The sequence below is a fragment of the Ictidomys tridecemlineatus genome, chromosome 15 (assembly GCF_052094955.1).
Source record: "Ictidomys tridecemlineatus isolate mIctTri1 chromosome 15, mIctTri1.hap1, whole genome shotgun sequence".
In the NCBI taxonomy this organism is placed as follows: Eukaryota; Metazoa; Chordata; class Mammalia; order Rodentia; family Sciuridae; genus Ictidomys; species Ictidomys tridecemlineatus.
The window spans coordinates 15,784,468-15,810,712 of NC_135491.1; the positions used below are offsets into that span (position 1 = coordinate 15,784,468).

The window sequence follows — 26,245 nt, forward strand, 5'->3', positions numbered from 1 at the left end:
ATAAGAATACACATGTGCATTATTTCAAAGTCTACCTATTATACTCAAATAGAGCCAACATTTCTAATTCACCAAACTAGGGACATATAAGGGAATCTTATATTTACCTGCTGGGATTTAACTCCTTTACTGTTCTATCAAATTTGATTGAAAAATAAGCACAAAAAATATGTAAATTGGACAACTGATACACAAACTGGATAGCAAATACTTGTAGGGAGGAGTCTGAGTTATTTGCTTTCATAATTCACTGCATTAGGAGAAACTGGAGAGCAGATAAATGAACTAGGGAGGCCTTCTTAAGTAGGAAGATTTAGGTTAATGAAAAGAATCCATCTTACCTAAAATAATATTGCAAGAAAACACAAACAATCAACTTACACAGGTCATGTTTTAAAAATGTAAGACCTGATCAGTTTTCCTCAGGGTTCCACTACTAGAAGAATTCAAACTCCAGAGCATCCAGAGCTGAAAGAAAAAAGAAAGTTTTAGTGTTACATTATGACATAGTTCAGAAAGAACTTTCTGCTCTTCCATTGCGCCTTCCAAAATTAGTATCCTACGGCTGTACATATAATTTAGGAAAGAACAAAAAGATGGATCTAAGCTAAACCTCAGGAAACCCAGCTACAAGATAGTTGCAAAGTAAGTCACCTCTGCACTGAAACCAGATCCAGACATGATAGCAGGAGGTTTCTTGGACAAGTCCCCATCTTGGGGGTTGATCTAGACCCCAGTCTTTCTATGAATAGATCCTCTAAGGCTGAATGAGGCCACATCACCCAAACTAACACCTCTTATGGCATCAGAATCAGCTGAAGTTGATCACATATGGAAGACAATACAACCCAGAAGAAATTGCTTGGGCCTGGTTCTGTATAGAGTCCAACCCAGCTGTGTAGTTAATTATGGAACCTACATGTAATATAATATAAAATAGTCATTTAATGCAAGTAGGGAAATATATGTAAGAATATGAAAAATATTTTATATATACTGTCAACAGAAATTAACATTAAAAAGTAGAATGCACAATATGATTTGATAGATAGGGAGTGTAGTTCAGTGATGGAGCACTTGCCTAGCATGCAAGAGACCCTGAGTTTGATTCCCAACATTGAGGAAAAGTAAGAGGAAGAAGAAGTAGAAGGCAGTAATGATAAATTACTTTTTGAGTATATTACTGTCCTGTGACCTTGCTTTCAAGCTTTCAAGCAAGGTCACAGGACAGTAATATATTCAAAAAGTAATTTGGGGGGCTGGGATTGTGGCTCAGTGGTAGAGCACTTGTCTAGCATGTGTGAGGCACTGCATTCGATTCTCAGCATCACATATAAATAAATAAAATAAATGTCCATTGACAACTAGAAAAACATTTTTAAAAAGTAATTTGTTCTGTCATGTTACAGAATTCTATGCTACCATTACTTTTTTAATTTGTAATCTTGATTTTTTTGTTTTAAAGTATATTTCATAATTATAATATTGTTACACTTTAACTTGAAAGCATACATGTGTAGGTTCATTCACATGCACATAGATGTGTGCATATGCACGGATGTATATGCAAAAAAGCGTGTTTCAGTGGCTGGAGTTGTGCCTCAGTGGTAGAGGGCTCACCTACCATGTATGAGGCCCTGGGTTCAATCCTCAGCACCACATAAAAATAAATAAATAAAATAAAGGTATTATGTTCAACACAACTAAAAAAAAAGTTGAAAAATTTTTAAAAAGCATGTTTCAATGGAATATTGTATTCTTGATAATTGCCATTCTTACTGGAGTGAGATGAAATCTCATTTCTCTTATTGCTAGAGATGTTGAATATTTTTTCATATATTTGTTGACCAATTGTATTTCTTTTACTTTCTTTTTTAATTTTATTATTATTATTTTGTATTTTATTTAGAGACAGGGTCTTACTGAGTTGCTTAGCACCTCACTTTTGCTGGAGCTGGTTTGTACTCAACAATCCTCCTGCCTCAGCCTCCAAGACACTGGGATTACAGGCAGGCACCACCACACCCGGCTAACTGATCATATTTCTTCTTCTTTGAAGTGCCTGTTCAGTTCCTTTGCCCATTTATTGATTGGGTTGCTTGTTTTTTGGTGTTCAGTTTTTTGAGGTCTTTATATATTCTGGATATCAATGCTCTGAGGTGCAGGTGGCAAAGATTTTCTCCCACTCTGTAGCCTCTCTCTTCACATTCTTGTTGTTTCCTTTGCTGATACACAAACTGGATAGCAAATACTTGTAGGGAGGAGTCTGAGTTATTTGCTCAACCAATTTATTGGTTCTTTTTTTAAAACTATTTTTTATTTATACATGGACACAATACCTTTACTATTTATTTATTTATTTTTATGTGGTGCTAAGGATCGAATCCAGTGCTTCACATGTGCTAGGCAAGCACTCTACCACTGAGCTATAGCCCCAGCCCCCATTTATTTATTCTTGATTTTACTTCTTGCACTTTAAGAGTTCTGTTGAGGAAGTCGGTTCAGAAACTGACATGATAGAGAGTTGAGCCTACATTTCCTTCTAGTAGGTGCAGAGTTTCTGCACCTACTAATGCATCTACTAATGTCTAGGTCCTTGATCCACTTTTGAGTTTTGTGCAAGGTGAGAGGGGTTCAATTTCATTTTTTTTTCAATTTCATTTTGCTACATACTTATTTCCAGTTTTCCCAGCACCATTTGTTAAAGAGGCTATGTTTATGGCACCTTTGTGTAGTATGAGATAACAGTGTTTATGTGGGTTTGTCTCTGTGTCTTCCATTCTGTACATTGGCCTTCATGTCTGTTTTGGTGTCAATACTATACGGTTTTTGTTACTATAGCTCTGTAGTATAAGTTAAGATCTGGTATTGTGATGCCTACTGCTTCACTTTTCTTGCTAAGAATTGCTTTGGCTATTCTGGGCCTCTTATCTTCCCAAATGAATTTCATGACTGCTTTTTCACTTTCCATGAAGAACTTTATTGGAATTTTAATAAGAATCACATTAAATCTGCATAGCACTTTTGGAAGTATAGCCATTTTGGCAATATTAATTCTGACTATCCAAGAACACAGAAGATCTTTCCATCTTCTAAGGTCTTCTGTAGTTTTCATTGTAGAGGTCATTCACTTCTTTTGTTAGATTGATTCCCAAATATTGTTTTTTTTGATGCTATTGTGAATGGGATAGTTTTCCTAATTTTTCTTTCAGTTGATTCATCACTGATATATAGGAACACAGTTGATTTATGAGTGTTAATTTTATATCCTGCCACTTTGCTGAATTCATTTATGAGTTCTGGTAGTTTTCTGGTAGAGGTTTTTTTGGGGTCTTCTAAATACAGAGTCATGTCATCAGCGAATAGGGATAGTTTGAGTTCTTCTTTTCCTATTCATATCCCTTTAATTTCTTTCTTCTTCCTATTTGCTCTGGCTAGAAATTAAAGGACAATGTTGAATACAAATGGTGAAAGAGATGGAGCTGGGGCTGGGGTTCAGTGGTAGAGTGCTTGCCTAGCACATGTGAAGCACTGGGTTCGATCCTCAGGACTACATTAAAAAAATTAAATAAAATAAAGATACTGTGTCCATCTACAACTAAAAAAAATATGTTTTTTAAAAAAGAGGTGGGCTGGGGATGTAGCTCAGTTGGTAGAGTGCTTGCCTTACAGGCACAAGGCCCTGAGTTCAATCTCTAGCACCACACACACAAAAAAAAAAAAGTGGCAAAAGAGGCATCTTTGTCTTATTTCAGTTATTGGAGGGAATGCTTTCAATCTTTCTCCCTTTAGAAGATGTTGGCCTTGAGTTTAACATATACAGCTTTTACAATGTTGAGCCCTTTCTATTTTTTTTTTCTTTTTTTTTATTGGTTGTTCACAACATTACAAAGCTCTTGACATATCATATTTCATACATTAGATTGAAGTGGGTTATGAACTCCCAATTTTTACCCCAAATGCAGATTGCAGAATCACGTTGGTTCCCTTTCTATTTTTTGAGACAGGGTTTCACTAAGTGACCAAGGATGACCGCAAATTTACAATCTTCCTGCTTCAACTTCCCATGTAGCTGGGATCAGAGGTGTATGCCACCATGTCCAGCCTTATCTATTACTATTTGAGATGAAGAACCTCACAAATTCCTCAATTTACTACTTTAAAACAAACATAATTCTACTAATTTAACTTTTTCATACAATAAAAATATCATACCAATAAAACCTCTAGATAATTTTCACAGCTTATAATAACTGTCAATTGCCTTCAAGGATAATTTTTTTACCTTGCAAATAACCATCAACTGCCTTCATATTTCTATTACTACTGAACCCTGAAGTGCCTAGAATCATGACATAACAGTTAATATTAGTTGAGCATTCTTTATATTCCAGGCTCTGTTGTCATGGGATTTACATTTTATCCTCATGACACCCTATGAAGTAGGTGCTATTATAATATACATCTGAGAGCTGTGGAACACAGAGCCTGAGTGCTAGCCAGGCTCGTATATACAGAAAGTAACACAGCTGAGATTCAAACCAAACTTAGGATATCCAGGGCCCATTTTCTTCAACATCACACCACACTACCTGTCACAGCCTAATGATGATGTACCTGAAAACCTAAGGCACATCTGATCAACAATAACAACTACTTCTTAGAAATCACCTGAACTTATTCCTTCCCTCATTGGTACAGACCTTTAGGCTCACTCAATTATAGTCCCACTTCTAAAGTTCCATAAAGCCGATGACATTGTCATTTATTGATTCTTTGGCCTCTAGATAAAGAATATCTAAGCTATCTGGTGTGTGATTCCACACACACCCATTTTGCCTTCCCTGCTCACCATCTAAAATACAGCCCAAATGCCTGATCTGAATGATCTGCCAATCAAATATGTAACTATTACCTGGAGAGGAGAAAGAAAATAGCCACTGTGAAGGAGGATGTGTGAGGCACTGGGTTCGATTTTCAGCACCACTTAAAAATAAATTAATAAAATAAAGTTATTATGTCCACAGATATCAATGTCCTCTGTCAGTATCTGCGGAAGGAAGGCTTAAGGTTGTTTCTTCAGGCGAAGAAAATCAAACATTTTCATATCCAAAAAGAAATTTGGAGAACAAAAAATGAATCCACCATCTTGACCTGGCCGTGGTTCTCAACATTTTTTATATAGTTTTTAATTGTTGATGGACCGTTTTAAAAAAATTTTTTAGTTGTAGATGGATATAATAACTTTATTTTATTAATTTATTTTAAAGTGGTGCTGAAAATCGAACCCAGTGCCTCACACATCGTAGGCAAGCACTCTATCACTGAGTCACATTCCCAGCACCATGGACTTTTTATTTTATTCATTTATTCATATGCAGTGCTGAGAATCCAACCAGTGCCTCACACATGCTAGGCAAGTGCTCTAACGCTAGGCCACAACCCAGCCCCACCTGAATCTTGATTTTTAGGCAACAACAATATTACTTTACCTTTAGTATTTTTGTAATGTAACAATTCTTTCCTCCTTTTGGAAGATGGCAAGGACAGAGGAAAAGTAAGTCATGATCTCACATACAAAACAAGGAAATATTAGGGTGGCATAAATCTGTATGAGAGTCCACAGGAGGTACCTGGGGTCAGAGCTGTGGGAATGGTGCAATTACACAATGTAAGTCACCGAAAGGGTCCAAGGGAAAGGTTTCCAACAGGATGCTTAATCCAAGGAGCCTGGTTTTAGAGGTGACTCGCAGCTTTAAAAATTCCTATCCCAAGATGATATGTGTGCTTTCCTGTGCCCATGCTAGTGATCAAAAGCCTGACTTCTCTCTTGGTGCCGTTTCTCTGCTTAAGCCTTAAATGACTGTAAATTGAGAGGGCAGAGGACTGGGTAAGTAACCAATTCAGTGACAACTAAGCCCAACAACCCACACTCACGTATGGTAAGGCCAGCCTTCCTAGTCATAAAAGCGCTGACAGAACCACAACTGCATCTGAGGTCCTGGAGCCCCGTCCTGGGCTATTCTGCACTCAGGACACGACATGGCATGCTTACTCCTGCCGTGGTCACCCCCAGTAATCCCCCTCCTGCGCTCCTCAGCTCATACAGAGAAGGGTCTGAGCGTGACACATCCGTCTACACCCTGGATGTCTTCAAGAACACAGCTCCAGGATCATGCACTCCATTTTTGCTGCAGATTCAAGTCTGGCTTCAACTTAGGTCTGAAGAACACCCATGACCTGTCGTCTTTCCTCTGACACAACCATCTGTGGCTCGCCATCTCACTGCCTGACTCAGAAAAAGCCCACATTGAGGTTACTTCAGCTTTAGTCGCCTCTGAAAAATGTGCTTTTCAAGAATTAAAACTAGTGGGAGTCCAACATCAGCACCAAGCCTCAGGGATTTCCCGTCTGTGCAAGCACAGTGAGCTGAGGGTGGCGTTTCTGGCCTGCCCCTAGCAGGGGTGTCCAGGGCCTGGGACTTGGGCACCCTGCAGTAAGTGAGGCAGTACTGAGTGACCCTGCACTCACAGCAGCGTTCTTACGTTGGAGCCAGGGCAATGGAGATATTTTGTATTTTGGTCGCTGGCAAAGCCCTTGTACCTTTCAGATATGGTTGTTTTCTCACAGTGCATGTAGATTTTAGGCTAAGAATGCTACTAATTTAATATGCCAAAATTGGGGGCCTGGGGTTGTGGCTCAGAGGTAGCGCACTTGCCTAGCATGTGTAAGGAACTGGGTTTGATCCTTAGCACCACATAAAAAAATAAAGTTATAAAAAATAACATTAAAAAATTTGGCCGATTTTCACACTGTCATTGAATTTTTCTTTTTCTTTCTTTCTTTTTTAATTGTTGCTAGATCTTTATTTTTGTTTATTTATTTATATGTGGTGCTGAGAATCGAACCCAGTGCCTCACACGTGCCAGGCAAGTGTGTACCACTGAGCCACAGCCACAGCCCCGCTATTAAATTTTTCAAACTTCAAACTCAGGCCATCCTTTTGTACTTTACCAAGGGGTAAGAATGTGCAATATAAAGATGTACTTTTCAAAAATGTTATTAGAGTTTGTATGTACTCCATTTAAATGTCAGGGGCAATGATCTTAAACCTTAGCTTTCTAAAATTTGACCTTTGCATCAATACAATGAACTGGATTCTATTATTCCTATTTGTCCTCCATGTCAGGTTAAAGAATCTATCACATCATATATGTCATTAGAGAAATGCAAATTAAAACAACAACGAGATATCACTGCATACCTATTAGAATGGCCCCAATCCAGAAGAGTGACAATACCAAATGGTGGCAAGGATGTAGAGCAACTAGAACTCTCACTTACTGCTACTGGGAATGAAAAATGGTAAAGCCACTTTGGAAGACACTTTGGAAGTTTCATACAAAACTAAATATACTCTTATTATACTATCCATCATTCATGATCCTTGGCATTTGTACACATGAATTGAAAACTTACATCCCCACAAAAACCTACACAAAAATAATTAGAGTGGCTTTCTTTATAATTTGCAGAACTTGGAAAGAATCAAGATATCCTTCAGTAAGTGCATGGATAAACTGGTACATCCAGACAGTGGAGGATTATTCAGCCCTAAAAAGAGCTATCAAATCATTAAAGGACAGTGAATAAACTTACATGCATATTACTAAATGAAAGCAGCCAATTTGAAAAGCCTGCTTACTATATAATTTCAACTACATGACATTCTAGAAAGATCAAAACTATGAAGATAGTAAGATCAGTAGTTAACAGAGGTTTGAGAAAAAGAAGATGAATAGGCAAAGCACAGAGGAATTTTAGGGACATGGAATAGCTTTATATGATACCATAATGGCGGAAACATGTCACCGTATATTTGTCCAGACCTATAGAATATACACCTCTAAGAGTCAAACTGGATATGAACTATGGATTTTGGGTGATATTAGTAATGTCAGTGTTAAGTCACTGGCTGTAACAAATACACCACTCTGTGCAAGATGTTGACAGTGGGGGAGGCTTTGTGTGTATGTGTATATGAACATGTGGCATGCAGGAACTCTGTCTTTTCAATTTCGCTTTAAATCTAAAATTGCTCTTAAAAAAAAAAGATTTTAAAAGAGAAATAAAAGGGGGCTAGGGTTGTGGCTCAGTGGTAGAGCGCTTGTCTAGCACATGTGAGGCATTGGGTTCGATCCTCAGTACCACATAAAATAAATAAATAAAATAAAGTTATTTTTTAAAAAAGGAAATAAAAGTCTGGGGATGTGGCTCAGTGGTAGAGTGTTTGGCCAGCATGTGCAAAGATCTGGTTTCAATTCCTAGCACTGAAAATAATAATGGGGAAAAAACCTTCATTTATGATCCACATTAAAATTATTTCTCCAGCTCATTTTGGTTCATTGTGTCTCAAGTATATGTTTTCCCACTTCCAAAAAACATTTATTAATGATTGTGTCCCGTTAGACAACATAATTTCAAAACTTTATATAACATCCAATGCCTTCTACCTATTGTGTTATCCACAAATTTCGGTATTTTATATTAAGCTTATTTCTATCATTTAACTTCATATTTCATTGAATTTCCTTTCTGTTGCTCTTAGCTTTCCATTTCCTGGACCAAGTTTTCTACTGTTAATTTAAATGTTATATATTCTGACATATTTTCAGTAAATAGTTTAGTATGCTCTCAGTATCCTCTGTTATCTAAAGAATTAGTTATGAGATACTAAAATATATATTTGTTTTACCTTTTCTATGTGCTTTTTTGTAAATGATAAACAATATTTTTAATTGATTTTGTTTTTTAAATACACAGCAGCGGGATCTTAGAGGTAGATTCCAACATGGCGGCGGGCGCGGAGAGATCAAGTCTCTGACCTCTTCAGCTGTGCAGGCATAGGGAGTCGTAAACAGCCTAATTCTGTTTGCTGAGGATCACTAGGCAATGCTGAGCTGACGTGGATCTGGAACGAGCAGTCTGGGCCTCTCAGAACACACACTGAACCTGGATCGGCTGAATTCAAGCTCCCGTTCGCCTGCTTCCCGCAGACAAACAGCTGTGACTCAGCACTAATCCATCCGGCTGAAACAACCGGTCAGCCCTTCTGATCCTACGGAGGTAAATGCCAACCGAGCCTTCATAGGTAGTGGCCACAGGTGTGAAACGGGGCTTGGGAGAGACAGTAAGGACCCACCCGTTGCATTGGTCACCCGGCAAAGGGAAACGAACTGTCGCCATTTGCAAGAGATACCACCATGGCAGAGAACTGACGTCATCAGACTGCGGCGGAGGAGATAACTTCATTGAAACCTGCGGCTACAGGTGTGTAATTCGCTAGCCTTCCCTCTCCACACATCGGGGAAACCTTAAGGGCCAATCTCAGCTCTCCTGTAAGGGCCTCTCCCAGCTCTCCCGTGAGCACGGTAGCCAGACCGAGGGAATTAGAGGTGGCGCGGGACCCGCCGGCGCGGGACTACCGCTCCCACCAGTGCAGACAGCTGAGGTCTCTTGTACCAGCTACCGGGGGTGTGGCTACCGGAGGGGCAGTAAAATTCACTGAGGATTCTCAGCCCCAAGCTCTACAAACTTAGGGTCTGAGGGAATGGCAAACTGGAAGAGTGTGCCCAGTCATTCATGACAACAGGGCTCCCGGGAGCAGCTGACCTGGTGTGTACCCAGTATTGTGGTGAGCGGCACCCGTGAGAGGGGCCTGGCTAGAGGAAAAGTGGGGAAGTGACTAGACACAAGAGGACGCCCTAGGCACCCAGGATTGGAGACTTGCCCAGTCTGGGAGGAGGAGCTGCTGCACAGTGATTGGTTTCCGCGTATTGATAGGAGAAACTTGGCCTGGTGGTCACAGCGCCACCTACTGGAAGAGAAGTTAATCAAACTCTAAGACTGCATTTATTAGTTTTTTTTTTTTTGTTGTTGTTGTTTTTGTTGCTGTTATTGTTGTTGCTGTTGTTGTTGTTTTAATTTTGATTTGGGGTTTTCTTTCAGTTTCATTTTTCTTTCTTGTTTTTTTAATTTTTTTTTTTTTTTTTTACAATTTTTTTAAAAAATTTTTTTTCTTCCAATTTTAATTTTTTTTATTATTTAAAAATTTTTTTTTCTTTTTTTATTTCCTATTTTTTTTCTTCTTTTGTCTTTTCATTTCTTTTCAATGATCTTATCCCCCCTTCCTTGAATTCTACCTGCTTACTCTCATTCTCTTTAGTGACTTTTTCCATTCCCTTCTAATACCTTTCCTCCCAAGCATCAAATAAATTTATAGGAGTAAACAGTAACGCAGCAGTCAAACAGAACAAGAAGTAACATGAGCAGCTTCAAAAAGCAAGGAAGAAAAGGAGTACAAACAATGCAGGACAGCCTAAATATTCAGGAGGAACTAGAGTCATCAGAAAAATGGTCATATAAAGAACTCAAGGAACACCTTAGACAGATGGAATGGAACCTTAAAGAGGATACGAGACAGCAAATTCAAGCAGCAAAAGAACACATTGAGAATGTATTACACAAACAGATAAAAGAAGAAGTTAAGCACCTTTATCAGGAGATAGAGATTATAAAAAAGAATCAAAACATAATCTTGGAAATGAAGGAAACTATAAACCAAATTAAAAACTCAATTGAGAGTATCACTAACAGAGTGGAGCAAGTAGAAACCAGAACGTCAGATAATGAAGACAAATTATTTCATCTTGAAAAGAGTCTAGCCAACTCAGAAAGGCTGGTAAAAAATCACGAGAAAAACATCCAAGAGTTATGGGATAACATAAAAAAGCCAAACTTACGAGTCATCGGGATAGAAGAAGGTACAGAGATTCAAACCAAGGGAATGAGTAACCTGCTGAATGAAATAATTACAGAAAACTTTCCAGAAATAAAAAAGGAAACAGATATACAAATTGAAGATGCATACAGGACACCGAGCACACAAAATCACAGTAGACCAACGCCAAGACACATTGTTATGAAGATATCCAATATACAGAACAAAGAGAAAATATTAAAAGCTACAAGAGAAAGGAGACAGATTACATTCAGGGGTAAACCAATAAGGTTAACAACGGATTTTTCATCACAGACACTGAAAGCAAGAAGGTCATGGAACAATGTATTTCAAACACTGAAAGACAATGGATGCCAACCAAGAATTCTGTATCCAGCAAAATTAAGCTTCAGGTATGACAACGAAATAAAAATTTTTCATGATAAACAAAAGTTAAAAGAATTTGCAGCCAGAAAACCAGCATTGCAAAGCATTTTGAGCAAAACACTACATGAGGAAGAAATGAAAAACAATAACCAAAACCATCAGAGGGAAGTGCCTCGGTAAAGACAGAGGGCGAGGGGGAAAAATAATCATGGAAAAACAAACTAAATTTTTTTTTTTTTTTAAAAAAAAAAACGATAAATAATCAAACATGGATGGAAGTACAAACCATATATCAATAGTAACTCTGAATGTTAATGGCTTAAACTCTCCAATAAAGCGACATAGGCTGATATCATGGATTAAAAAAACAAATCCAACAATATGCTGCCTCCAGGAGACACATCTGATTGGAAAAGACATACACAGGCTGAAGGTGAAAGGATGGGAAAAAATATACCATGCACACGGTCCTCGTAAGCAAGCAGGGGTGGCCATCCTCATATCAAATAAAATCGACTTCAAGACTAAGTTAATCAAAAGGGATAAAGAAGGACATTATATACTGTTAAAAGGAACCATTCACCAACAAGACATAACAATTATCAATATTTATGCACCAAATAATGGCGCTGCGACATTCATAAAACAAATTCTCCTCAAGTTCAAGAATCAAATAGACCACAACACAATAATTATGGGTGACTTCAACACACCTCTCTCACCATTGGACAGATCCTCCAAACAAAAGTTGAACAAGGAAACTATAGAACTCAATACCACAATCAATAACCTAGACTTAACTGACATATATAGAATATATCAACCATCATCAAATGGATATACATTTTTCTCAGCAGCACATGGATCCTTCTCAAAAATAGACCATATATTATGCCACAGGGCAACCCTCAGTAAATATAAAGCGGTGGAGATAATACCATGCATTTTATCTGATCATAATGGAATGAAACTGGAAATCAATGATAAAAGAAGGAAGGAAAAATCCTACATCGCATGGAAAATGAACAATATGTTACTGAATGATCAATGGGTTACAGAAGACATAAAGGAGGAAATCAAAAAATTCTTAGAGATAAATGAAAATACAGACACAACGTATCGGAATCTATGGGACACAATGAAAGCAGTTTTAAGAGGAAAATTCATCGCCTGGTGGTCATTCCTCAAAAAAAGAAAAAACCAACAAATAAATGAGCTCACACTTCATCTCAAAGCCCTAGAAAAGGAAGAGCAAAACAACAGCAAATGTAGCAGAAGGCAAGAAATAATTAAAATCAGAGCGGAAATTAATGAAATTGAAACAAAAGAAACTATTGAAAAAATTAACAAAACTAAAAGTTGGTTCTTTGAAAAAATAAATAAGATCGACAGACCTTTAGCCATGCTAACAAAGAGAAGAAGAGAGAGAACTCAAATTACTAACATACGGGATGAAAAAGGCAATATCACAACAGATGCTACAGAAATACAGAAGACAATTAGAAATTATTTTGAAAACCTATATTCCAATAAAATAGAAGATAGTGAAGACATCGATAAATTTCTTAAGTCATATGATTTGCCCAGACTGAGTCAGGAGGATACACACAATTTGAACAGACCAATATCAATAGATGAAATTGAAGAAGCCATCAAAAGACTACCTACCAAGAAAAGCCCAGGACCGGATGGGTATACAGCAGAGTTTTACAAAACCTTTAAAGAAGAATTAATACCAATACTTTTCAAGTTATTTCAGGAAATAGAAAAAGAGGGAGCTCTTCCAAATTCATTCTATGAGGCCAACATCACCCTGATTCCGAAACCAGACAAAGACTCCTCAAAGAAAGAAAACTACAGACCAATATCTCTAATGAACCTAGATGCAAAAATCCTCAATAAAATTCTGGCAAATCGAATACAAAAACACATCAAAAAAATTGTGCACCATGATCAAGTAGGATTCATCCCTGGTATGCAAGGCTGGTTCAATATACGGAAATCAATAAATGTTATTCACCACATCAATAGACTTAAAGATAAGAACCATATGATCATCTCAATAGACGCAGAGAAAGCATTCGACAAAGTACAGCATCCCTTTATGTTCAAAACACTTGAAAAACTAGGGATAACAGGAACGTACCTTGACATTGTAAAAGCTATCTATGCTAAGCCTCAGGCTAGCATCATTCTGAATGGACAAAAGTTGAAGGCATTCCCTCTAAAATCTGGAACAAGACAGGGATGCCCTCTATCACCACTTCTATTCAATATAGTTCTCGAAACACTGGCCAGAGCAATTAGACAGACGAAAGAAATTAAAGGCATAAAAATAGGAAAAGAAGAACTTAAATTATCACTATTTGCAGATGACATGATTCTATACTTAGAAGACCCAAAAGGGTCTACAAAGAAACTACTAGAACTAATAAATGAATTCAGCAAAGTGGCAGGATATAAAATCAACACGCATAAATCAAAGGCATTTCTGTATATCAGCGACAAAACCTCTGAAACGGAAATGAGGAAAACTACCCCATTCACAATATCCTCCAAAAAAATAAAATACTTGGGAATCAACCTAACAAAAGAGGTGAAAGATTTATACAATGAAAACTACAGAACCCTAAAAAGAGAAGTAGAAGAAGATCTTAGAAGATGGAAAAATATACCCTGTTCATGGATAGGCAGAACTAACATTATCAAAATGGCGATATTACCAAAAGTTCTCTATAGGTTTAATGCAATGCCAATCAAAATCCCAATGGCATTTCTTGTAGAAATAGATAAAGCAATCATGAAATTCATATGGAAAAATAAAAGACCCAGAATAGCAAAAGCAATTTTAAGCAGGAAGTGTGAATCAGGCGGTATAGCGATACCAGATTTCAAACTATATTACAGAGCAATAGTGACAAAAACAGCATGGTACTGGTACCAAAACAGGCGAGTGGACCAATGGTATAGAATAGAGGACACAGAGACTAATCCACAAAGTTACAACTATCTTATATTTGATAAAGGGGCTAAAAGCATGCAATGGAGGAAGGATAGCATCTTCAACAAATGGTGTTGGGAAAACTGGAAATCCATATGCAACAAAATGAAACTGAATCCCTTCCTCTCGCCATGCACAAAAGTTAACTCTAAATGGATCAAGGAGCTTGATATCAAATCAGAGACTCTGCGTCTGATAGAAGAAAAAGTTGGCTCCGATCTACATATTGTGGGGTCGGGCTCCAAATTCCTTAATAGAACACCCATAGCACAAGAGTTAATAACAAGAATCAACAAATGGGACTTACTTAAACTAAAAAGTTTTTTCTCAGCAAGAGAAACAATAAGAGAGGTAAATAGGGAACCTACATCCTGGGAACAAATTTTTACTCCTCACACTTCAGATAGAGCCCTAATATCCAGAGTATACAAAGAACTCAAAAAATTAGACAATAAGATAACAAATAACCCAATCAACAAATGGGCCAAGGATCTGAACAGACACTTCTCAGAGGAGGACATACAATCAATCAACAAGTACATGGAAAAATGCTCACCATCTCTAGCAGTCAGAGAAATGCAAATCAAAACCACCCTAAGATACCATCTCACTCCAGTAAGATTGGCAGCCACTATGAAGTCAAACAACAACAAATGCTGGCGAGGATGTGGAGAAAAGGGTACTCTTGTACATTGCTGGTGGGACTGCAAATTGGTGCGGCCAATTTGGAAAGCAGTTTGGAGATTCCTGGGAAAGCTGGGAATGGAACCACCATTTGACCCTGCTATTGCCCTTCTCGGACTATTTCCTGAAGACCTTAAAAGAGCATGCTACAGGGATGCTGCCATATCGATGTTCATAGCAGCACAATTCACAATAGCTAGACTGTGGAACCAACCCAGATGCCCTTCAATAGATGAATGGATAAAAAAAATGTGGCATCTTTACACAATGGAGTACTATGCAGCAATAAAAAATGACAAAATCATAGAATTTGCAGGGAAATGGATGGCACTAGAGCAGATTATGCTTAGTGAAGCTAGTCAATCCCTAAAAAACAAATACCAAATGTCTTCTTTGATATAATGAGAGCAACCATGAACAGAGCAAGGAGGAAGAGCAGGAAGAAAAGACTAACATTTAACAGAGTCATGAGATGGGAGGGAAAGGGAGAGAAAAGGGAAATTGCATGGAAATGAAGGGAGACCCTCATTGCTATACAAAATTACATATAAGAGGTTATGAGCGGAATGGGAAAATAAACAAGGAGAGTAATGAATTACAGTAGATGGGGTAGAGAGAGAAGAAGGGAGGGGAGGGGAGGGGGGATAGTACGGGATAGGAAAGGTAGCAGAATACAACAATTACTAATTGGGCATTATGTAAAACTGTGGATGTATAACCGATGTGATTCTGCATTTGGGGGAAAATTGGGAGTTCATAACCCACTTCAATCTAATGTATGAAAATATGATATGTCAAGAGCTTTGTAATGTTGTGAACAACCAATAAAAAAAAAAAAAAAAAAAAAAAAAAAAAAAAATAAATAAATAAAATAGTAAAACATTTAAAAAAAAAAAAAAAAAAAAAAAAAAAAAAATAAATACACAGCAGCGGAATGTATTACAATTCTTATTACACATATAGAGCACAGTTTTTCATATATTTGTATAAAGTATTTCACGCCAATTCATGTCTTTATACATGTACTTGTTGGGGTTTTTTTGCATTACAATTCTTTCACACATATATACCACAATTTTTCATATCTGTGTTTGTATGTAAAGTAGGTTGACACGCAAAATACAATACATGTATTTTGGATAATGATGTCCATCACATTCTACCATCCTTGCTAATATCCTGCCTCCTCCCTTTCCCTCCCTCCCCTCTTCCCTATCTAGAATTCATCTATTCGCCCCATGTTTCCCCTCCTTACCCCACTAAGAGTCAGCCTCCTTATATCAGAGAAAATATTTGGCATTTGTTTTTTTGGGATTGGCTAACTTAACTTAGCATTGTCTTCTCCAATGCTATCCATTAACCTGCAAACGCCGTAATTTTATTCGCTTTTATTGCTGAGTAAAATTCCATTATGTATATATGCCACACTTTTTTTTTTCCATTCATCCACTGAAGGGCATCTAGGTTGGCTCCACAGTTTAGCTATTGTGAATTGTGCTGCTATAAACATCGATGTGGCTGTGTCCTGTAGTATGCTGTTTTTAAGTTCTTTGGGTATAGTCCGAGGAGAGGGATAGCTGGGTCAAATGGTGGTTCCATTCCCAGTTTTCCAAGGAATCTCCATACTGCTTTCCATATTGGCTACACTAATTTGCAGTTCCACCATATATGAGTGTGCCTTTTCCCCCACATCCTCGCCAACACTCATTGTTGTTTGTCTTCACGATAGCTGCCATTCTGACAGGAGTGAGATGAAATCTTAGAGTAGTTTTGACTTACATTTCTCTGATTGCTAGAGATGATGAGCATTTTTTCATATACTTGTTGATTGACTGCATATCCTCTTCTGAGAAGTATCTGTACAGGTCCTTGGCCCATTTATTTATTGGGTTATTATTATTATTATTTTTTTAGTGCTTAGCTTTTTGAGTTCTTTATATACCCTAGAAGTTAGTGCTCTATCTGATGTGTGAGGGGTAAAGATTTGCTCCCAGGATGCAGGCTCTCTGTTCACCTCACAGATTGTTTCTTTTGCTGAGAAAAAAACTTTTTAGTTTGAGTCCATCCCATTTATTGATTCTTGGTTTTAATTCTTGTGCTATGAGTTTTATTAAGGAAGCTGGGGCCTAATCCCACATGATGAAGATTAGGGCCTAAAATTTTTCTTCTATTAGATGCAGAGTCTCTGTTTAATTCCTAGGTCCTTGATCCATTTTGAGTTAAGTTTTGTGCATGGTGAGAGATATGGGTTTAATTTCATTTTGTTGCATATGGATTTCCAGTTTCCCAGCACCATTTTTTGAAAATGCTATCCTTTCTCCAGTGCATGTTTTTGGCACCTTTGTCTAATATAAGATAATTATAATTTTGTGGGTTAGTTTCTGTGTCTCTATTCTGTAACATTGGTCTACCAGTCTGTTTTGGTGCCAATACCATGCTGTTTTGGTAAACAATATTCTTACTCCTACATTTCTTACAATATCCTCTTGGATTCATTTTCTGTTTGTTCAGTATTTCCTCCTCTAAGATGATTTATAAAGTCAATTTCTATAAGCAAACTTAAAAACATTTGAAGTAGTTTTAATTTGCCTTCATATCAAAACAATTTTGACTAGCTACAAGATTCAAGATCTCTTAGTTGTTTTTTATATTTACCTATATTAATCATTGTGTTTTTGCACATGTAATAGTTATTTGAGGAATCCAAGATAGATCTGATTCTTCTTTGTAAGTGGATCTCCTTTTTAGAATTTTTCTAGGATGTGGTGTTTTCATGCTTTGTATTTTAATATGGTTTACTTAAATACACTTTTCTTTTTTCTTAAACATTTATTTTTTTTAGTTGTAGGTGGACACAATATCTTTATTTTATTTTTATGTGGTGCTGAGAATCGGACCAGTGCCTCATGAATGCCAGGCACGCACTCTACCTCTGAGCCACAACCCGGGGCCCTATTTAGATACATTTATTTGGCATTCCAAGTCTGCTCATTTTGTTCTAGGAACTCATAACCTGGATGCAACAGATACTCTGTTACTGATATATGCTTTCCTAATGTAGACTTAAGTGTTTAATTAATTCAAGGGAAATTTTCATAATTTTCTTGAATATTTCTTGATCTTTATTTTTTCTCCTAATTCTGGGGTTACTATTTTCTACATATTTGTGCTACTTCCCCCTCTCTATCTTTATGCAATTCTGTTTTCTAATTTCAGTCTTTTTCTTCTTTCCTGTGTCTTGTGTGAAAGTCCCTCAACTATATATTTTAACCACCAAGCCATCTTTGGTTGTTTGCTTCCTGCTGTTATGACATATTTTATATCCCTAAGATATATCAACTTAAATGTTTAATGATTTCTTTCTTTTTTCTTTTTTTTTTTTGTATTGGGGATTGAACCCAGGGGTGTTTCACCACTGAATCACATCCCCAGCCCTAATGATTTCTCATTCCTAATACAAATCAATAATATCCTTCCTTATTCTAAGTATATTTATTATGTCTATTTTAAATTATTACTTTATTATATCAGTAATTCTGCCTCGTTATGTAGATGATCCTTAAGGGTATTATGCTACGTGAAATAAACCAGTTACAAGATGACAAATACTATATGATTTTACTTATATAAGATAGTTAGGGGGCTGGGGTTGTGGCTCAGGGGTAGAGTGGTCACCTGGAATGCTCGAGGCCCTGGGTTTGATCCTCAACCCACATAAAAATAAATAAACAAAATAAAGATATTGTGTACAACTAAAAAATAAATATTAAATTTTTTTTTAAAAAAGATAGTTAGAATAGTTAACATCACAGAAACAGAAAATAGAATGGTGGCTTCCAGCAATAGGAGGGAGAGGAGTGTGTGGAGTTATTGCCTAATAAGTACAGAGTTTCAGTTTTAAAGGATGACTGATATGGTAGTGATTGCAGACATTATGAATGTGTTTAATGCTAATGGACTATATTCTTAAAAATGGTTAAGGTGGTAACTTATATGTATCTTACCACAATAAAAAGTAACAATAGCTGAGCATAGCATTACCCTTGCCTATAATCCCAGTGACTTGGGAGGATGAGGCAGGAGGATCACAAGTTCAAGACCAGCCAGCAGTTTAGCAAGGCCCTAAGCCACTTAGCAAGACCCCATCTCAATATAAAATAATTAGAAAGGGCTGGGTATATATTTCTTATCATTTCTTAGATATTTCTGTAACTGACTGTTTTTAAAATTTTTTTTGTTTCTTTGTTTTGTCTTTGTTTTTTTTATACTGGGGATTAAACCCAGGGGTATTTTTACCACTAAGCTAAAACAATACATATTTATATAACCCAGCAAAGAAGTATTCAGAGGTATTAGCTAAAATTCAAAACACTGAAAATAAGAAGAATGGCAAATATATAAAGTCACTGGAACAAGTAAGTGAATGGTACTAGTGAGAATGTAAAATAATTAAAATAATTTTCTATTTATTTATTTATTTATTGTTGGTACTGGGAGTTGAATCCAGGGGAGCTTTAGGACTGAGTTAAATCCATAGTCCTTTTTATTTTTTATTTCGAGACAGGGTCTCACTAATTTGCTCAGACTGCTGAGGCTGGCCTTGAACTTTCCATCCTCCTGAGTCGCTGGTATTACAGGCTTGTGCTACCATGTGCTAAAATAATTGCAAATATTGGAAATATGGCAATTCATTACAAAGTCAAACATACAATTGTCATACTACCTAGCAATTTCATTCCCAGGTGTGTAAGAGAAATCAAAACTTATAAGCACCCCAAAACTTATATGTGAATGTTCCCAACAGCTCTATTCATAACAGTACCAAATGGGAACAACCCAATTGTCTATAGGAGAAAGGATAAATAAATTGTGATACAGCCATGTACAGTTAGCCCTCTGTAGCTAATCAACTGCAGATCAAAAATATTTGGGGAAAAAACCTTGCATCTGGGGCTGGGGCTGGGGCTCAGTGGCAGAGCGCTTGCCTCACATGTGTGAGGCACTGGGTTCAAAACTCAGCACCACATAATGAACAAATAAAATAAAGGCATTCTGTCCATCTACAACTACCCCAAAAATTTTTTTAAAAAGACCTCGCATCTATATTCAACATAGAATGTTTTTCCTTAATATAGTATAACAATTATTCATGTTTATGTTATATTAGGTATTTTAAGTAATCTAGAGATTGTTTAAAGTATATAAGAAGATTTACATATGTTACATACAAATACCATACCATTTCATATAAGAAACTTGAGGATCCATGGGGTGGGGTTCCTGGAACCAATCCCTAGTGGATACAGAGGTACCACCATAATGGAATACTACTCAGGAATACCATGGAATCAACTATTGACATATTAAACAACATGAATGAATCTCAAAATAATTAATAAAATAATAATGCTGAGTGAAAGAAGCCAGTCATAAAGTGTATGTGCTGTTTGATTCCATTTATATACAACTCTAGAATAGTACAAGCTACTTCAAGAGAAAGCAGATTGGGATTACCTGGAGGCAGAGTGGGTAGGAACGAGAAAGGGTATGAAGGAGTGATTACAAAGTCTTTTAGGAATAATGGATTTGTTCGTCTTGATTGTGGTGATGGCTTCATGGGCACACAACATTTCAAAATGTACCGTCAAAGTTACATTTAATTTAAATATGTGCAACATACTACATGTCCATAAACGTGTTATACTTTTAAATATATATAGTTATAATTGACAAATGTAAATGGACTCACAAAGTTGCAAGGTTCTTATATTTTATGTGCAATATTAATTCTAAGTAGACTGTGAATAGTTAATATATATTTTTTTAAAGAGAGAGAGAGAATTTTTTTTAATATTTATTTTTTTAGTTTTCGGCAGACACAACATCTTTATTTGTATGTGGTGCTGAGGATCGAACCCGGGCCGCTTAAGCCACATCCCCAGCCTCTTAATATATATTTTAATACACAAAGATCACTAAAAATATTCAAAACCTATAGCCAAAAAGCAAGTTAAAGTAACATTTTAAATATTTAATTCAAAAGAAACAAAAGAAGAACCAGAGGAACAATAAACAGATGTTAACAAAAAAAGACAAAATGGGGGGGATAAGCACCTATAATCCCAAATACTCAGAAAGTCAAGGCTAGAGGATCGAAAGTTCAAGGCTAGGCTTAGCAACTTAGCAAAATTCCATTTCAAAATAAAAATAAAAATAGTGGGGGTGTAGTTCAGTGTCAGAGTGCCCTTGGGTTCAATTCTCAGCAACTGCCTCCCACCAAAAAAAAATTACAGTAAGTGTAAATATACTAAACACTTGAACTGAAGGCAGAGGTTGTCATGAAGATACAAGGTATGACTAAAACTAAGAAATGCCATCAATCTTCTGTCTTTACGGTAAATGTTACCATAAGAAGTTCTAAAATTTTTTTATTAATGTATTATACATAATAATGGAATTCATTATGCCATATGTATACATGCATATAACATAATTTGATCAACCTTATTCCTCTAAAATAATTTTTAATGGCTACATAGTGTTCCAACTTCCTGTTTTGGTAGAATTAATAATTTGTAGCTAATTAGATTTATATATAATAGGTTCTGTCAACACTTTTCAATTCCTGGTTTCTTTCAACTTATGATTTTATTGACTTTTCACTGCCATCATAAATCTCTCACTGAACACTTTCCTAGTTGCTAAGTTAGAAGATAATAATGTAGGATGATCCAGAATTATATCAGAGTTATTTAATGTCAGTAAAACCTAGTCAGTAATAAAATAACAATGACACTCATCATTAAGGGATCCTTACCAAGAAACATATAGATGTGGTGACTATGTATACATATATAATTGCCACAGAATCATTATACTTATATAGACAAATCTGGGGACAGAACCCAGAGCCTCATGCATTCTAAGTACATGCTCGACCACTGAGCCACACTCCCAGCCCATGTTCCCTATATTTTGAAAGTCCTATGCTTAGTGCTCTACAATTCTAAAAGCCTCACAAAGCAATAGATCTTGACCTACATTAAGATCAGGACCATTCATTACCAGGTTTTATCATATGTACCTAGAATAACTCATACATGTAGAGAATTTTGAAGTCTTCCCCTATTTGGCCAAATGGGATCCTCTTTTCCAATCCATCCAAGGACAGGGAAGTTCAAGTCTTTTCTTTCTGGGACTTGACTTCTTCACTGTTCTACCATTGATCTTAATATATGATTTGGTACATAAGAGATAATGAATAATCCAGTCAAATATATAAACACCGGTTAGAGAAGAGTGGGCCACAAAGGGTACCTAGGTTATTTGGATCCACTGTTCACTGATAAAGGAGGAACAGGTGAATTGATAATTAAATGGGTACAGGTAGAACTTTTCAAAATAATTAATGAAAAGATTTTACATAACATATTTCATGGAGAAGGAAACACCAACTTACACATGCCATGGTTTCACATTGAAACTAGTAAATCCTCCTGAAGTTCCTCTGTAAGAAAACAAACAGCATCTAGAGTTGTGAACAGAAGAGGACACCAAGAAAATAGACACAGTTTAGTGTTATTACCTAGAAAATTAAATGTTTTGCTGTTCATTCCAGTTTGAATACAACTACACACCATAAACACATAATTTGAAAGGATTAGAAGAGTTTTAGTTAAATCTAAATTCTTCCCTAATCCCCAGGATCCCCAGGAAAACTAGTAGGCAATTTTCTAGAGTTCTTCCTTTGGGGAAACCTGTTTTATGCCTGAGAGTAGGCTGCTCAGTCTTATCCTGAACAGATCCTCCTCCTTTCATTCATACTTTGCAGGGCTGAAAAGGAGCCACACCATCCAAACCACATCTTACTTTATGGCCTTGACTTCAGGTGAGGTTGAACAAGGTTGCAGAATAGAAAGGACACAAAATCGTTCAGGCAGTGTTCCACATTCTACTTCTGGAAGAAATGCTTAATAAATTATAAAATATTCATGTAAGAAGTGTTACGCAGGGAAAATATTAAGGACCATGGAAATATTCTAGGAATACTGTCAGTGGGAAAATGAGGTTACAAAACTACATGTACAAATGATACTATTTGTAACATCTATGTGAAAAACTGATAGACATCAGATTAAAAAGATTTAGAAAGTTATATACTCATACAGTTGAAAGTACTTATCTTTTTTTTTTGTCTGCTCATGCAGTGTCCATGCCTTTACTTAAAATATATATGTAGGTGAATGTGTGTGAAGGGAAAGCTGCTCCAAGAAAGTGAGAAGTTCATTGATTGACTGATTGATACCAGGATTGAACCCAGGGGTGCTTAACCACTAAGCCACATATCCAGCCCTACAGAATGCCACTAAACCCTTAAGGCCTCTCCAAGGATTGTTTATTTTTTAAAACAACCTACATTTTACCTGAATCTCTATAATTGCTTTAATGCATTTATTCCCATTCAGGTGTAACCTTTCTTACTAGAAGCAAAAGAAGGGCAACTACATCATTTTAGTCTCTTTATCACCCCCAATACTAAGACTGTATGACTGGCAATTAGTAAAGGTTTGATTATACTAATTCAAATTCTACTTCTGGGAATTTATTTTAAGGAAGTAGTATAGAAATTTTTTAAACATGCTTTTTCAGATTGAATCAAAGAATGTATGAAAAGCAGAAGGACAAAATAATTGGGTAATAAAATGTAGCCACATCACTTCCCTACTTTAATAAAACAATGAAAATGTTATTTGGAAAAAAAATTTAAATCCAAAAATGTGATTTGGATTCAATCCTTGCAAAACCACCTTATTAAATGGGATTGATATATAATTTTAATTTTTGAGTACTATTATTTATAAATTTGACTATTGATTAACATTATGTACTATATATTTTCCTTCATACATCTAATGCTGTATAAAATTTACTAGCTGCATAATATTTAACCACATGGGTTTATCATTAATCATTAAAATAATCCTAAGCACAAATTTTGCACATAATCACAACAAGAAAATTGTTGTCCTTGACTCTGGATCACAAAAGTCTAAAGCTTTTTGTTTTGTTTGGGGGGACAGTTGCGGGGATGGAACCCAAGAGCTTAACCACTGAGCTACATCCCCAACCCTTTATGTTTCCATTTATTCATTCATTCATTCATTCTTGATATCAAGGATTGAATCCAGGGGCGCTTAAGCACTGAACCACATCTCCAGCCCTTTATATGAGTGTGTGTATATCTTTATTTTATTTATTTATTTTTATGTGGTGCTGAGGATAGAATCTAGTGCAACACACGTGCTAGGCAAGCAGCTCTACCACTAAGCCACAACCCCAGCATCCCCTCTTTTTCTTTTATTTTGAGATAGGGTCTCACTAAGTTGCTTAAGACCTTGCTAAATGGCTGAGGCTGGCTTTGAACTTGTGATTCTCCTGCTTCTCAGCCTCCCGAGCCTCTAGGATTACAGGTCTGAGCTACCAAGAGACTAGTCTTTTTTAGATCTGCTTACAATAAGAAAACATGGAAGGAACTGAATGATATGCCAAGTCTGCGATATTTATGTCTGCGATATTTATCTCAATGGCACCCAATATCCTCTGGGGGGGGGAATAGATCAAGATTAATATACCTCCCACATATTTCCGAATAAGGAAAGCATACCCTAAACCCAATAATTTTAAGAAGAAGAAGGAAAAAAAAAAACTAGTCTAAAGGTTGATTTTTGGAAGTGAAACAATTCTTTACACCTCGTCAGGCTCCTTTTGGGAAATGGCAGGGCCAGGGAGGGACAAGGGAGTCATGATTATCCGGCCTCAGAGGAGCACAGAATGACTTAGGTGACTCCTCGCCAGGTCCACACCTGCCTGCTCACCCTAACTACCCTCAGAGACCCCAAAGAAAGCACGCCCCGGGCATCCCCAGTCCAGGAGCACGTCAAAGCCTCCTTGCTGGAAAACTTCGCTTAGGCTTCAGTATCCAATGTCCCTCGCTGAGGCATTTCTGTGTCAGACCCAAATAGCTCTGAGGAGAGGGGGCGGAGGAAGCCGAAGAGAACTTCCGGCGGGTCACAGTAACACGTAGAACTCAGCTAGAGACGCACACGGGAGGGACGTGCCCCTCACGTGCCTGTGACGCAAGCGCAGCCACGCACTGTCGGGGCCTCTCAGCCATACTTACCGTTAAGTGGCACGTCCCGTCTCCCTCGCAGGCAGTCTCTCTCACATACACAGAGAGGCGCTCACGCATTCCGCATCAAGACACACAGACAACCTTGCTGCTTTGCCGTCACGCACTCGCGGGCCTGAGACTCCGGCAACAGGCCGACCACGTTACGGACTTGCACGCTTTAAGGGTTTCCTCTGCCACTCCGGCTGATTCAGGCCGGACTCCAATTTAATCCGGTTTCCCAGGCTCCTGACCCAGAGCACTCTGGGCCTATAAATATCCTGGGATGAATTCAACCCACCTTGCGAAGCACAAGAACCAAGCAAAGACGGAAGCCAAGCCATAGATTGAGCGTGCCCATTGCCCGCTGGGAAATGTAGTTCAAGGCCGCTTAGCTCTGGCCGCGGTGGCTTGTGGGAAAAGTAGGCCCGCGCCCGAAATTCTCCCGGGATTCGACGCCTGGACCACCGTGCGCCGGATCCCTGAGATTTTTGTTCTCTCTATGCTAGCAATACGCAGATGCAAAGACGTGTTGCTCTGGCCCAGACGTTTGAGAAAAGCACGTGTCCGATGTGTCCTAGGAGGTCCAGAAAATGCCGGGGGACCCAGTTTCCCAAAGCTAATTAAATCCATCACCTCACATTCTTATCCCTTTTTGGTGGTGAAAACTCCTTGCTCTGGCAGAGCTAAGAATTGGCAATGTGTACACTTAGATGTATGTCACCAAGTCACAGGTGATAAATATGTTACATTATTTCCCCCTCCTTTCATACATTTTATTGCCTATTAAATCTAATTAACCAAATTTTAGTAGATTTACCAGCAAATTATCTAATTTTGCTTTTCAGGCTAACCCCTGAAAGCAGGAGGAAAAAACAATTTGAAATAGAAATTAAAAAGCAGAAAATGAAAATATTCTGAAAAATGTTTTACAATACCATTTCTGGAAAGAGAGATGCTGACATATATACATTACAGACTTTGGCCAAACTGTCCCATGGAAGTATTTGCCCAGGATATAGTCTCTGGATTCATCCATCCATACCCAACTACACTCACTGGTACAGGTTCTCAGGCTACCAGAATCCACAAGGGGAGGAGCAGTGAATGGGCAGAGCAACTTTATGGAGTCTTCAGGCACACTAGCGCTCCTACAACCCCTGAGCTTGAAAACCCATTTAGTATCCTCCACATTTTGAACTGGGTTGGGAATACCAAGAAGGAC

The 26,245-nt window shown here is 37.3% G+C and overlaps 1 long non-coding RNA gene across 1 annotated transcript; it reads right to left on the reverse strand.

Annotated features, from left to right (window-relative positions):
• Positions 1–20: 20 nt before the first annotated feature.
• On the reverse strand, positions 21–25,502 carry LOC144371031 (uncharacterized). The gene is made up of 3 exons (XR_013431186.1): positions 25,033–25,502; positions 22,312–22,359; positions 21–468 (listed from the first exon to the last, which is right to left on the reverse strand). It is a non-coding gene; the product is annotated as an uncharacterized LOC144371031 (long non-coding RNA).
• Positions 25,503–26,245: the final 743 nt, after the last annotated feature.